Source organism: Hirsutella rhossiliensis (assembly GCF_020360975.1).
Source record: "Hirsutella rhossiliensis strain HR02 chromosome Unknown scaffold00011, whole genome shotgun sequence".
Taxonomy (NCBI): domain Eukaryota; kingdom Fungi; phylum Ascomycota; class Sordariomycetes; order Hypocreales; family Ophiocordycipitaceae; genus Hirsutella; species Hirsutella rhossiliensis.
Window position 1 is genome coordinate 814142 of NW_025408677.1, and position 13682 is coordinate 827823.

Genomic DNA, 13682 nt, shown 5'->3' on the forward strand with positions numbered 1-13682 from the left:
ATGTCTCTACTATCTTTAACGTGTGTCGTTTATACTTAATATTGAATTTTAACGTTAATCCTACTAGGTATATTGGGAGCGCCTGGGGTGGCCGTTTATAATGGTGTGGCACACGCCACGCCGGCATCCCTATGGCTGAGGATAAGGATAGGGATAGCGGCTAATTAATAGGAGACCGGCCCCTTTAGGGGCCCGCCAATGCCTTAAGGAACGGGACGAGAGTTGGCATAGCCGAGCGCGAGCATTCGGGTTGGTTTTTAGACATAGATAATAGACAAGTCTATTAGAGAAGAAAGGTGGTAGTGCGGCTGCTTAGACCCGCTATAGCACCTTACCCGTTTAAGCCTACCCCTTATCTCTACCCTGCGGCATAAATAACGTACCTTACTAAGTTATGCAACGCACTACGTTATACAATAAATTGCCTAACCGGCAAGCTAGAGCGAAAATTAATCCTATAACCGATATAACTATTTAAAATACTATTAAATATTACAATTATATAAAACACTTTATATAGAGTCTATCTATATATTAGTTTTCTTAGGAAATATAAGCAGGCGGTCTTATAGTCCGCCTAGACCTAAGAGACTAAGAAACCGGCCTCTATACTTCCCTACGCTTCCGTCGAACGGGAGGTATGTCTTTTACCCCTAAAGCTCCGGGACTATGGTCTCGAGCTACTAAAGCTTTAGAACTAATCTTTGCCCTTTCTTCCTCCGAGTTATTGCGTGGTTAAATGCCCGTCGCGTAAACCCGCTTCTAACGCCCCTCGTTTTTCTTACCGCTACTAAGTCTTTTATGCCCTCTTATACTAGGCTTTGACGTAGTAGCTACCTTAAACTTAACTTCCCGAATAGCCTGGCGTTTAGCCTCGCGTGTAGACCTCTCTGCTTTTAATTTTGCTACGGCCTCCCGTTTCTTAGCTCGCTTTGCCTCGCGCTCTATAGCACGCTCTATCTTCTCTTAAGAACGCTGCTCTCGCAAGGCCTAACGTATTATAGCCCGCTATTTTTTCTTCTCGGTAGATTCTCGAGCCTTTTCTTTACGTAATATAGCTACCTAGAGTCGACGATCTTTAATAGCTTGCTTGCGCTGCTCGTCGGCCTATGCCTTATCCGTCTAACGTCGCCGCGCTAGTTCTACCTTAGCTAGACTAAAAAAGACCGGCTAGCTACTACTTTCTTTTAGATTAAAAAGGCCTAAGGCCTTTCTACGTTTCCCTTTTTTATATATAAGTTTAAGCGCTTCCTATAGATCTCGATTTTTATATTATACGAGCTTATATTATATCGCTAGTTTCTTTAATACTCGGGAGAGCGCTATAACTCGGGAGTCTATTAGCCCTTCCTTATAGAGACGGCGGGTAATACGCTAAATAGCCCGAAGAGAGCCTAGAGTCTTTATCGCCCTTTCCTTAGATATAGTTTATAGGGGTATTATATTACTACTATAACTAATCTTAGATAATACTTTGCCGGGGTCGAGTAGATAGATTCCTATAGCCCGCTAACTAGCCTCGATATTTTTAGCTATAAATACCTAGTTCTACGTATTACGAAAGAGTAGCTAAAAGTTCCGTTTATTAAGGCGAATTAACCCCTATCTAATAGATATTAGCTAGTCGGAACCTTAAGTATAATAGGTAGAGAGTGCGGAAAATAGGCTAATATTAAGTAGTTAAAGCCGATAAGTTAAGTGCGATAGTAATATAGTAATAAGAATTCGATTCCGATCGGCATAGTTAATAAATTTTAGGTTAATATAACTATTATAACCGTCTAAAATTAAGAGACGGTAGGCACGACCAGCCTTTTACTTCGTATAGCAGTTAAATATACGCTAAAGCTAGTATAAACCTAGTACGTTATAACTCTAGCTGTTTTCTATACTACTAAAGAAGGCTACTTCGCTAAAATAGTTAAAATCCTTAAGCTAAGTATCTTAGAAGTCTTTTAACTCCCCTTTATAAATAAGGGCCGGTAGTAGGAACGAATAATCTATATATATAGCAGCGATTAGCGTAATAAACTCCCGGTTCCCGTCTTAGCTTACCCCGACTAGTTTTCCGCGCCTAAGGGCTTCTTAGGGGGCAACTCGCTTAGCGGAGCGAGAGAGACTAATTTAGAATCCCTTCTCGTTAAAATTATAAACATTTAAGGGACTAATATTATACTTTTCGATCTTTTCGCGGAGCTAGTTAGATTTAGTTAGAAATAGCGACTTTACGGTATTTAACTAAGTATTATCGGTAGTATACCCCTTAAAATAATAATAAAAAGCAGTCTTACTAAATTAAAGAAGTTTTAGAAATGCCTAGAATTATTAGCAGCCTTCCGCTAATAATCTATAGTACGTAAATATAAGCTCGAAAGACGGTTATAGTATCGCTTATAGAAGCGGCTTACCTAGTTAATACTAAGCTTTATCCCTACGATTTCCTCGGCGATATTCTTTAATATCTAAGGGGTAGGCGGGATACTACGGTCGGTTAGCTTATTAATATACTTAATAAGAATCTCCTCCTACGCGCTAGTAAGTTTCTATCGCGAGTAAGAGTTCGCGTCGTGATTTAAGGCTGTTTTGCCTTTAAAGCGGCGCTATAGCGTGGATTTATCGATATTATATTTCCTCGCGGTCTCTATATATTTAGGGCGATCTTAGGATTATAGTTCTATAATTGCCTCTATAATATAAGTATTATAGTCTATATCGCGTTAATTTAAAGAAGACGCGTTAGGTATTAAAAATTATTATATGGCCTAGTGCGTTGCATAACGTAGTAGGGTACGTTAAGCTTTAAATTAATTTAGCTTCTTTATATAAGTAACTTTTAACGATTTACTTATCGGAATTAGGTTATTATAGCCCTTAAGTGCAATAGCTATAAGAAGTCGCCGCCTAAAGTCGCCCTTAAGAGGTACGCGATATATTCTATAACGCCGTACTGATCTAGGGATTACTAGAAGGTAGACTAGAAGGCCTATAAGAAGGTTTATAGTAAATAGGCCGACGCTACGACGTCGTTTTAAGATAGGTCTACGACGATAAATTTGTCGCCTCCGAAGGGGTTAGAACACGGCGTCGCCTACCCCTTTACGCGTCTTAAAAATCGCACTTAGCTCTATAATCGATCGGAAAGAGATATCTACGGGTTACTAATCGACGCTTACCGGCTACGCGTTAAAGATATATATAATATTAAAGGCGAAGTAGACACGGATAGTATATATAGTAGTGCCGCTAATAGGCTACGTAGCTTTAAGCGCTTCCTAGGGCGCGTCGAGCGTTATCCTAGTTTACTACCGCCGTAGTAGGATATAAAGAAGAAGAAAGAGTATAAGATACTCGGCATAACCTTATTATAGTAGTACGACCTACGATACGCGGTAGAAAAGAGCGATATTATCGAGCAATATAGGGATTCCCGATTCCCGATATAGCTTCGGATGTTTACTAAGTCTGTGTATAGTCGAGCTCTAGGCGGGATAAGTAGGACGGCGATAAGGCAAATAATAGTTACGATAGAGCAAGGTAAAGTAGAGGGGATAGAGTCGTATATAGATAGGTTAGCGGCTATGCTTAGTTAGCGGTAAAGGGATAGGCTTAGTTAGTCGATAGCACCGTAGATCGAGTAGAAGCTAGCCGATCGTAGTATGCTTTAAGAAGATTGTTTCTCTATCTATAAATCATCCTAGGTTAATAGGGCCGAACCTCGATAACTAGATTGCTATATATCTTAGTATTAAAGCTAACTCCGGTTTATACCTCTAGAATGCTAGTTATAAGTTAGCACCGTTATAGTTACGCGTAAGGATAGGAAGCTATTTTATCCGTAGTATCTTAAAGGTATATAGATGTTTTGCACTATATCCTAGATCTATTTAGGGAAGGAGACGGGCCGCTAGGATAGCTCTATAGCCGCTACGCGTTTAAGAAATAGTAGGTAAATTATTATAAAAGCTAAAAGCACTTACGCTCTAGGAAGGGAGGGGAGCGAGATCTAGACGACTAAGGTACGGTCCGGTTACCTTATAAAGTATAAGACTTCTACCTACTATATTACGACGTACGAAACGTTAAACTATTAGGATTTATATAACCGTCTCGTTTCTACGCCTAAGTTCTTAAGTCTCTATATTCTATTAATTATAGCCTAATCTAGCCTATTGCTAATAAAATTATACTATCTTACGGGACTAAGAAGCTTAATGCCCTAAAGCGTAGTATACCTAGATAGTTATATATAGAGGCTCGTAAAACCGCACCTAGAGGGTTTACTATTAGCTATACGATTTCTACGTAGCTTTAATAGTACTTCGATAAACGTTTTACCCTAGGCTTTATAATTAATAAGAATAAATACTAGTATAATAAGTAGTCTATATCGCGTATATCTTACCGATAAGAATTTAAAGTAAGAGTTAGTCGAATTAAGCGTATATAATATAGGTCGAATAAGCACTATCCCTACTAGGAGGGACGGTATCGCTAAGCTTTTTATCTCCTCGGACTATAAAAGAATACCTAGCGGTAGCCTAAAGTAGATAGTTACGTTATCCGCTAAGTAGTATCCTAGGTAATTAGGATCGAGTATTACGTCTACGGTAGTAAAGTCGGCCCTATTTATAACTTTTAAGCTAGTATAGATATTCTTATTTATAACGATAGGCATGCCCTAGGCGTAGAAGAAGACGCCGGGGACCTTATAGGCGGAGTTATTACCTTATCCTATAGTTCGCGCTATAATATTTAGAGAAAGCGTGCCGTTGCGCTAGGTATAAGTCGAGATAAAGATATAGATATACCGCTTACTAAAGCGCGCCTAGCCTACGATAGCTTCTATATTAAGGGCCTAGCGGGTATAGTTTAGCGGCGTTATAGCACGTAAACTATCGTAGAAGGTAATTTAGGAGCGTCCTACGATATTTTCGTTAAGTAAGTCGAGGTCTTACTATGTCTAGCGCCCGTTATAAACTCGATCTAGGAGTGCGCGAAGTTAGGGATCGTTATATACGCGGACTTAGTCTTCGAGGAGTATAACGGTTTTAAATAGATACTATAATCTATAGCCGCTATAGTAAGAGATAGTCGCTTATTATAGGGGGGTCTATATTTAGTCCGGCGGTCTATTAATTAGGAGGCTTATTTCCTATACGGGGGCGAACTAGTAGAAGTCTCCTATTAGTAGAACGATAGGCATCCCGCTAAACGGCTCTTTTAGATAGTTATAGAGTGCCTATAGGTAACGACTAACGTTATATAGAGTAGCTCCTCTTAGTATACTAACCTCGTTAATTACGAGTACTAGCTTCTATTTCTATATTTAATTCTTCGCCTCCGAAAAGGGGGGAGGCGGTTTATTTATATCGCGATAGGAATCTAACTTATAGGCTAAGTAGATAGTCGTGCCGCTAATCTAGGCCGCTAAACTACCTAATATACCGGTTATCTATAGAAGATATAGCTAGTTCCTTACTATAAATACGTCCTTTAAGGCATCGATAATCCTTAACTTTCTTATACTACCTAGCCCGCCGGTATATTAAAGATATTAACCTACTAAGTCCTAATTAGTAGTATACCTATCTAGAAATACGTAAATAAATTAAAGGGCTATAGTTTATAGATAGTTTAGCGTAAAGGTAGCTATAGCGGTATATCCTATCTCCGCGAAGCTAGTTACTAGACTAACGTCGATAAGTATTCGAGGCCCTTATTAATTATAGTTACTTCCTAGGTACGTAATAGTAGGCTCTATATCGCCGTAGCGAGCTAGTATATTGTCGATATCGGCGCTATCTATAGAAAGTATAGTCCCTTAAGAACTACTTTTAATATCGTCTAGTATCTAAAGATATAATAGTTATTAGGCCTTAGCCGCTACTTAGATATTATCTCGAGATATTAGGAATTAGTATAAGGCGTTACCTTAATTATAGGGTATACTCTAGTATAAATCCTCCTAACGTTATATAAAAGGCTACTCCTTTTTAGCCGGGTTCTCTTTATATAGATTACGTATTAAACCTCTAAGGATAGGTAAGTCTTTCGTAGCGTCCGTATCCTATACGGTATTTCGTAAAATATAGAGTAGAGCTTTATAGGCCTAACGATAAGCTATCGCTAGAGGCTCCTCTTTATAGCGGCTATCGTTAAGTAGGTACTCGACGTTAATTATATTATCGCCCTCCGATCGACTAGCCTAGAGCTTTACGTCTTTACGCGTATCCTTAGTAGACTTTCTTAAAAGATAAATATTAGAGATATAGAAACGGAGGCGGGGATAAAGCCTCGCTCGATGCCTTATTTATATACTAGTTATATCGCCTTAGCTCTTAAAAATAAAGATTTCCTAAGGAACGAATAACGCTAAATATAGGACCGAATTTCTATATAAGGTATTAGACGAAGCTAAAACGGTGCTAGGGGGTTAGAGCGTACCGCTTAATATAGACTAGGTAATCGTCCTTATAGTCGTCGCTAATATATCCTTAGAAGATCGGGATAGCGTATTAGTCGGGCCGTCGAAGCTTTTATATCTAGCCGTTATAGTTAGAATCTAGCCTATCGAGAAAAATATAAGATTCATCTTTACTCCGACCTCTTCGACGCATTAAATAAATTATTAATATATAGTTATATAGGTATAAGTCTTATAGAATATAGCCGCGGTAGGCGTATATATCTAGGCATAGAAGGGTTCGCCCTCCTTACCTTAGAGGGATAGTCTCCGGAGGCTATTTAGCGTCCGTAAGCTCGCCGGCTTAATAGCGGAGATACGCCTATAGCTAAAAGATTATCTAGTAGAGCGCCGTTAGGTTTAAGAAAGACTAATATAGTATATTAGTAAAGTCGGTGTTATATCTAAGGAGATAGTAATAGACCTTTATAGCCGAGAGTTATCGCTTAAAGAAGATCTAATTTACTATTTTTATTAGGAATTAACGGCTTTTATTTAATACTACCTACTACCTATTATCGGGCAGGGTAGGATCTAGTACGCGAGACGTTAGACGACCGGCTTTATAAAGTTAGCGGGTAACCTTAGCGGTAAGAGTAATACGTTTCTATATCGGCGTATCTAGTTTAGTAGCGTAGTTTATAATATAGTATACTATAGCTAGGCCCTTAGTTTTAGTTAAGATTATCGAGATATTATAATTATAGCGAAGGCCGACCGCTAATAACTTATTATACCTCTTAACGAGTAGATAGTTATGCTAGATCTAAAGTAAGCCGTCTTCTATAAACCTTATCTTATCGATAATCTTCTATAGTACTTTAAAGTAGTAGGCCGTCCGTCTCTATAGATTTATACCCTATTTAGCGATCCCTTTTAAGGAATACTTAAGGTAGGTATACGTATAGGAGTATACTTAGTAATAGTACGCGATAAAGTTAGATTCGTTTTCGAAGGCCGCGGTAAGAGCTAAGGTGCTAGCTATAACCTCCTCTATAGGGTAGATAGGTTTCCTCTCCTATCGCATAGCTTTTCCGGTATCTTTATCTAAATACTTATAAAAGATAAAGTCTATATATTAGATTACTTAGGTATAGTATACTCCTTCCGCGGGGTTAGCTATATTATTTATTAGGTTTAGTAATTATATATTACCGTCTAGCTAAAGAAGTCTATATAAGTAGAGGCTGCCTCGCTTATTAGTTTCTACTATCGCGTAGTAGTAGCTAACCTTCTTAAAGATAGATTCCTAGCCTATATTTATATACTTTTTAAAGAATAAGGATATTTCTTAGTAAAAGAAAATAGCCGAGCTAACCGGATCTATAATACTAAGGGCGATTCTATTATACCTTTTATAGAGATCGGCTAAAAGTTCCTTTATAGACTTATAATCGTAAAGCTTATAAATAGTAAGCTTTAGCTTTACTAAATTATTAATATCGTTAGGATTAATAGTAATCTAAATTATAGGTATACCGGCGCGGATGTCTAGAGCTTATATCTTCCTCTATATAAGTAAACGGGATTCGTTTAAGAGCGGCTATATATAGCTAAAAATCGATAGCTCGCGAAGTAAGACCGATATATTAGGGTCCGACGTAGTCCTTATCTCCTATATCTCCGCCTTAGCTCTCTTTAGTTAGTCCTTAGTTAAGTTCGTATAGGCTTACTTAAGTCTATAGAAGGAATCTTTAGCGATATAGGCTATACTAATACGGCGGTTAAAGGAGCGAAGGAGGGTATTAAATACTAAGAAATAAAAGATAGGATAGGTAGCGAATCGGCCTCTATACCGTTATAATACGTATCTAGCCTAGTAATTAAGAGAGTAATTTAGGTAACGGTCGATAGCATCGCTTTATTAGCTATAACTTAAGTCGTACTTCGATTTTAGGCCGCCCTTTTCCTATAGAAAAAGCTTCGGAAATATTTAAGGGAAGAAATCTTTATATAGGTTATCTACGAAATCTATACTACGCTCTACTCGGATAAATAGCTAATCTCCCGTAGTTTAGACCTATATAACGTATAGTATAGAGTTACTATATCGAACCGGATTAACGTTAACGATATTAGCTAGAAACGATAGCTTATTAGTATCCGCGAAGGTAGCTAGTCCGTCGAGGGGAAATATACTAAACGTAGACGTCTTATAGACGGTATTAACTTCTAGGCCGATAATAGCCGAGTTAGGGATAAGAGTCGCCGGCTTACTAAGGGATAGTTAAGTCTACTTAGTAGATAGAGTATAGTCTAAATTATAAGATTTAGCCGTAAGAGTAAGATTAATTAAGTTTACTAGTTTATCGATACTTTTAAAGTTATTTTCCTTTAAGCCTTAATTAGTATCTAGGACTATATAGTCCGTTTATATTTTCTTAATAGTCGATAGTTCCTCCCTTTATATATAGTCTATAATAATAGTCGGAATAGTAAAGCTATCGGTATACTACTAGCCGTCTATCTCTACTTAGTTAATTACGGTATCCTTATAGAGCGGGTTATTCCTTTATAGCTATACTAAGGCAGCTACTACTTAAGATTTATATACCTAAAGTAGGTGTCTAACGTCTACGGAGCTAGGCTTACCCGAACCGCTCTAAGAGACGTGGATATTCTTAATAGCCTAGAGTAAGGGATAAGGTAGAACCGTAGCTACTAGATCGTTAACCTTATTTAGAAAGACGACGATATATCCCTTTATATACTTTTAGTAACTAATTCCCGAACGGGTCTTATTATCGACCGTAAACTTAGTAATATAGCTAAAAGGTATATATAGGGTAATTAGTCTCTCTTCGATAGGAGAGAGGTTATTAAGCTCGTCGGGGTACCGATACTTATAACCGATAGCTATATTATTAACCGAGTAGGCCTTAGGCAGGCGTCTATAGTCGAAGCTAACGTAATACTCGCGGTAAACGTTAACTCCTATACGCTTATACGGTAAAAGGCAAGCGTTATATATTTAGATAGTCCTAGTCGCCTATAGTAAGGAGGGCGATAATCGACCCCTCTATAGTATAATCGAGAGCTCGTAAGGCGGGGTCTTCTTATAGCAAAAGACGTAGTAGGAAATCGGTAACGTCCTCTTATCCGTAAACGCTTAGTAGAACGATTTAGTAGCCGCTACCTAAAAGATAAGTAGAACTTTATCGTACTAGGATCTTATTAATAACGCTTGCTCTTTAGCGCGGAAAGCGGCGTTATAGTAATATAGAGTAGACTTAATAGAGTCTCGTTAATCTTAAACGGATTCTCGCGTAGGTCGGGGCCTTATAGGGGAGCGCCTAGGCCGCGTAGGCGGCGGAGAACGAACCGTTTACTCCGCTCTAGGTCTACTCGGCGACGGGGAGGCTAGTTACTATAGGTGCCTTTCGAGGGACCGCCTTAGCTACGTCGGAGGCGGAGTAGGAGGTGCTTGCTCTTATTTAGGTCGTTTCGGTAATAGAGTAGGCGGCGGCTACGTATATCTTTTAGGGGGGCGCCTTAGCTACGTTTAGGGTAGAGTAGAAGGTGCTTGCTCTTCTCTAAGTCGTCTCGGGGATAGATTAGTTAGCGGTTGCGCTTAAGCGGTATATTTATATTAAGCTTTACGGTAGCGGGTTTAGTCTTTAGCGCGCTAGCGGTCGATATCTTATAAGACGCGGAGGATCTCGTTATAGGGAACTCTAATAAGCGGTAAACGGCGCTAACGGGACCTATACGATTTAAGATCCCTTAAGGTACGCTAAACCTCTTTAAGCGAAACCGTAACTAGCTATTCTCGCGGTATTATATACGGGGATAAAAAAAAAGAGTAGTTACCGGCGGCCGGCCGGGAGTAAGAATCCGGCGAGGAAGATATAGACTAGAGCGGGTAGTAGGAAGAAGGTAGGCCTAGAGCGGGCCGTAAGTAGCGGTAAAAGTAGCTAGTAGGCATAGAGCGGTATACGGTCTATGCGTAAGGGGGTAGAAGGTTTATAGGGGAAAGAGGCGGAAGAAAAGATCCTTTCGTTACGTTGTTATATCGTTCCTCGTTCCTTAAGGCAAATAGGGATAGGAGACCGGCCCCTTTTAGGGTCCGCTAATACTTTAAGGAACGGGACGAGAGTTAAGCGTAGTTAAGCGCGAGCATTTAGGTTAGTTTTTAGAAAGGCATAATAAGTCTAGTAGTAGTATAGCTATAGCACCTTACCCGTTTAAGCCTAAGCTAGCCCTCCCTACGGTATAAAATAAGCTTTAAATATACGGTCTTTTTTAGAAAGTAATTCTTTAACGATTTAGTTATTAGAATTAGGTTATTATAGCCCTTAAGTATAATAGCTATAAGAAGTCGCCGCCTAAAGTCGCCCTTAAGAGGTACGCGAAATATTCTATAACGCCGTACTACTCTAAGGATTACTAGAAGGTAGACTAAAAGGTCTATAAGAAGGTTTATAGTAAATAAGCTAACGCTACGATATTATTTCAAGATAGGCCTATAACGGTAAAGTTATTGCCTTTAAAGGGGTTAAAATATAGTATCGCCCGCCCCTTTACGCGTCTTAAAAATCGTACTTAGCTCTATAATCGATCGGAAAGAGATATCTATAGGTTATTAATCGACGCTTACCGACTATATATTAAGGATATATATAATATTAAAGGCAAAGCAAACGCGGATAGTATATATAGTAGTGCCGCTAATAGGCTATATAGCTTTAAGCGCTTCCTAAAGCGCGTTAAGTATTATCCTATATTACTACTGCCGTAGTAGGATATAAAGAAAAAGAAAGAGTGCGAGATACTTAGTATAACCCTATTATAATAGCACGACCTACGAAGCGCGGTAGAAAAGAGCGATTTTATCGAGCATTATAGGGATTCCTAATTCCCGATATAGCTTTAGATATTTACTAAGTCTATATATAGTCGAGCTTTAGGCGGGATAAGTAGGATAGGGATAAGGTAAATAATAGCCGCGATAGAGTAAGGTAAAGTAAAGGGGATAAAGTCGTATATAATAGATATATTAGTAGCTATACTTAGTCGGCGGTAAAGGGATAGCTATTTTTCGAAACTATAGTCCTTATATAACTATCTCGTTTCTATAGCTAAGTTCTTAAGTCTCTATATTCTATTAAGTATAGCCTAATCTAGCTTATTACTAATAAAATTATAGTACCTTATAGGACTAAGAAGCTTAATGCCCTAAAGCGAGGTATACCTAGATAGTTAAACGTAGAGGCTTATAAAATCGTACTTAGAGGGTTTACTATTAATTATACGATTTCTACGTAGCTTTAATAGTACTTTAACGAACGTTTTACCCTAGGCTTTATAATTAGCGAGAACGAACGCTAGTATAATAGGTAGTCTACGTCGCGTATATCTTATAGATAAGAACTTAAAGTAAGAGTTAGTCGAGTTAAGTATATATAATATTAAGCGGATAAGTACCGTCCCTATAAGGAGGGACGGTATTACTAAGGCCTTTATCTTCTTAGACTATAAAAGAATACCGAGTAGTAGCCTAAAGTAAATAGTTATATTATTAGCTAAGTAGTATCCTAGGTAATTAAGATTAAGTACTATATCTATAGTAGTAAAGTTAGCCCTATTTATAACCTTTAAGCTAGTATAGACGTTCTTATTAATAACTATAGGTATGCCCTAGGCGTAGAAGAAGACGCCGGGGACTTTATAGGTAGAGTTATCGCCTTATCCGATAGTTCGCGCTACGATATCTAAAGAAAGCGCGCCGCTATACTAGGTATAAGTTAAGATAAAGATATAGATATACCGCTAGTTAAAGCGCGCCTAGCCTATAATAGCTTTTATATTAAGGGCCTACTAGGTATAGTTTAGCGGCGTTATAGCGCGTAAACTATCGTAGAAGGTAATTTATAAGCGTCTTATAATATTAGTATTAAGTAAGCTTAGATCTTTATAGGTCTAGCGCCTATTATAAACTTAATCTAAGAGTATATAGAGTTAGGGATCGTTATATATATAGACTTAGTCTTTAAGGAGTACTATAGTTTTAAATAGATACTATAATCTATAGCCGCTATAGTAAGAGATAATAGCTTATTATAGGGGGGTCTTTATTTAGTCTAGCGGTCTAATAATTAGTAGGCTTATTTATTATATAGGGGCGAACTAGTAGAAGTCTCCTATTAGTAGAACGACGGGCATCCCGCTAAACGGTTCGTCTAAATAGTTATAGAGTGCCTATAGGTAATAACTAACGTTATATAGAGTAGCTCCTCTTAATATACTAACCTTATTAATTATAAGTACTAGCTTTTATTTCTAGATCTACTTCTTTACCTCCGAGAAAAGAGGAGGCGGTTTATTTAGATCGCGATAGGAATCTAACCTATAGGCTAAGTAAATAGTCGTGCTACTAATCTAGGCCGCCGAACTACTTAACGTGCTAGTTATCTATAAAAGATATAGCTAGTTCCTTACCGCGAATACGTCCTTAAGGGCATCGATAATCCTTAACTTTCCTATACTACCCGGCCTATTAGTATATTAAAGATACTAACCCGCTAAGTCTAAATTAGTAGTATACTTATTTAGAAATAAGTAAATAAGTTAAAGGGCTATAGTCTATAGATAGTTTAGTATAAAGCTTAGCGTATCGTCGATATCGGCGCTATCCGTAGAAAGTATAGTCCCCTAAGAACTACTCTTAATATCGTTAAGTATTTAAAGATATATTAGCTATTAGGCCTTAGCCGCTACTTAGATATCGTCTTAGGATATTAGAAATTAGTATAAAGCGTTACCTTAATTATAAGGTATATTCCGGTATAAATCCTCCTAACGTTAGACGAAAGGTTACTCTTCTTTAGTTAGGTTCTCTTCGTATAGATTATATATTAAACCTCTAAGGATAGGCGAGTCCTTTATAGCGTCCGTATCCTATATAGTATTTCGCAAAATCTAGAGTAGAGCTCTATAGGCCTAATAATAAGCTAGCGCTAGAGGCTCTTCTTTATAGCGGTTATTATTAAGTAGGTGCTTAACGTTAATTATATCGTTGCCCTCCGATCGACTAGCTTAGAGCTTTACGTCCTTACGCGCGTTTTTAGTAGACTTCCTTAAAAGATAAATATTAGAGATATAGAAACGGAGGCAGGAATAAAGACCTGCCCGATACGTCGTCTATATATTAGTTATATTACCTTAGCTCTTAGAAATAAACTTCTCCTAAGGGACGAATAGCGCTAAGTATAGGACCGAA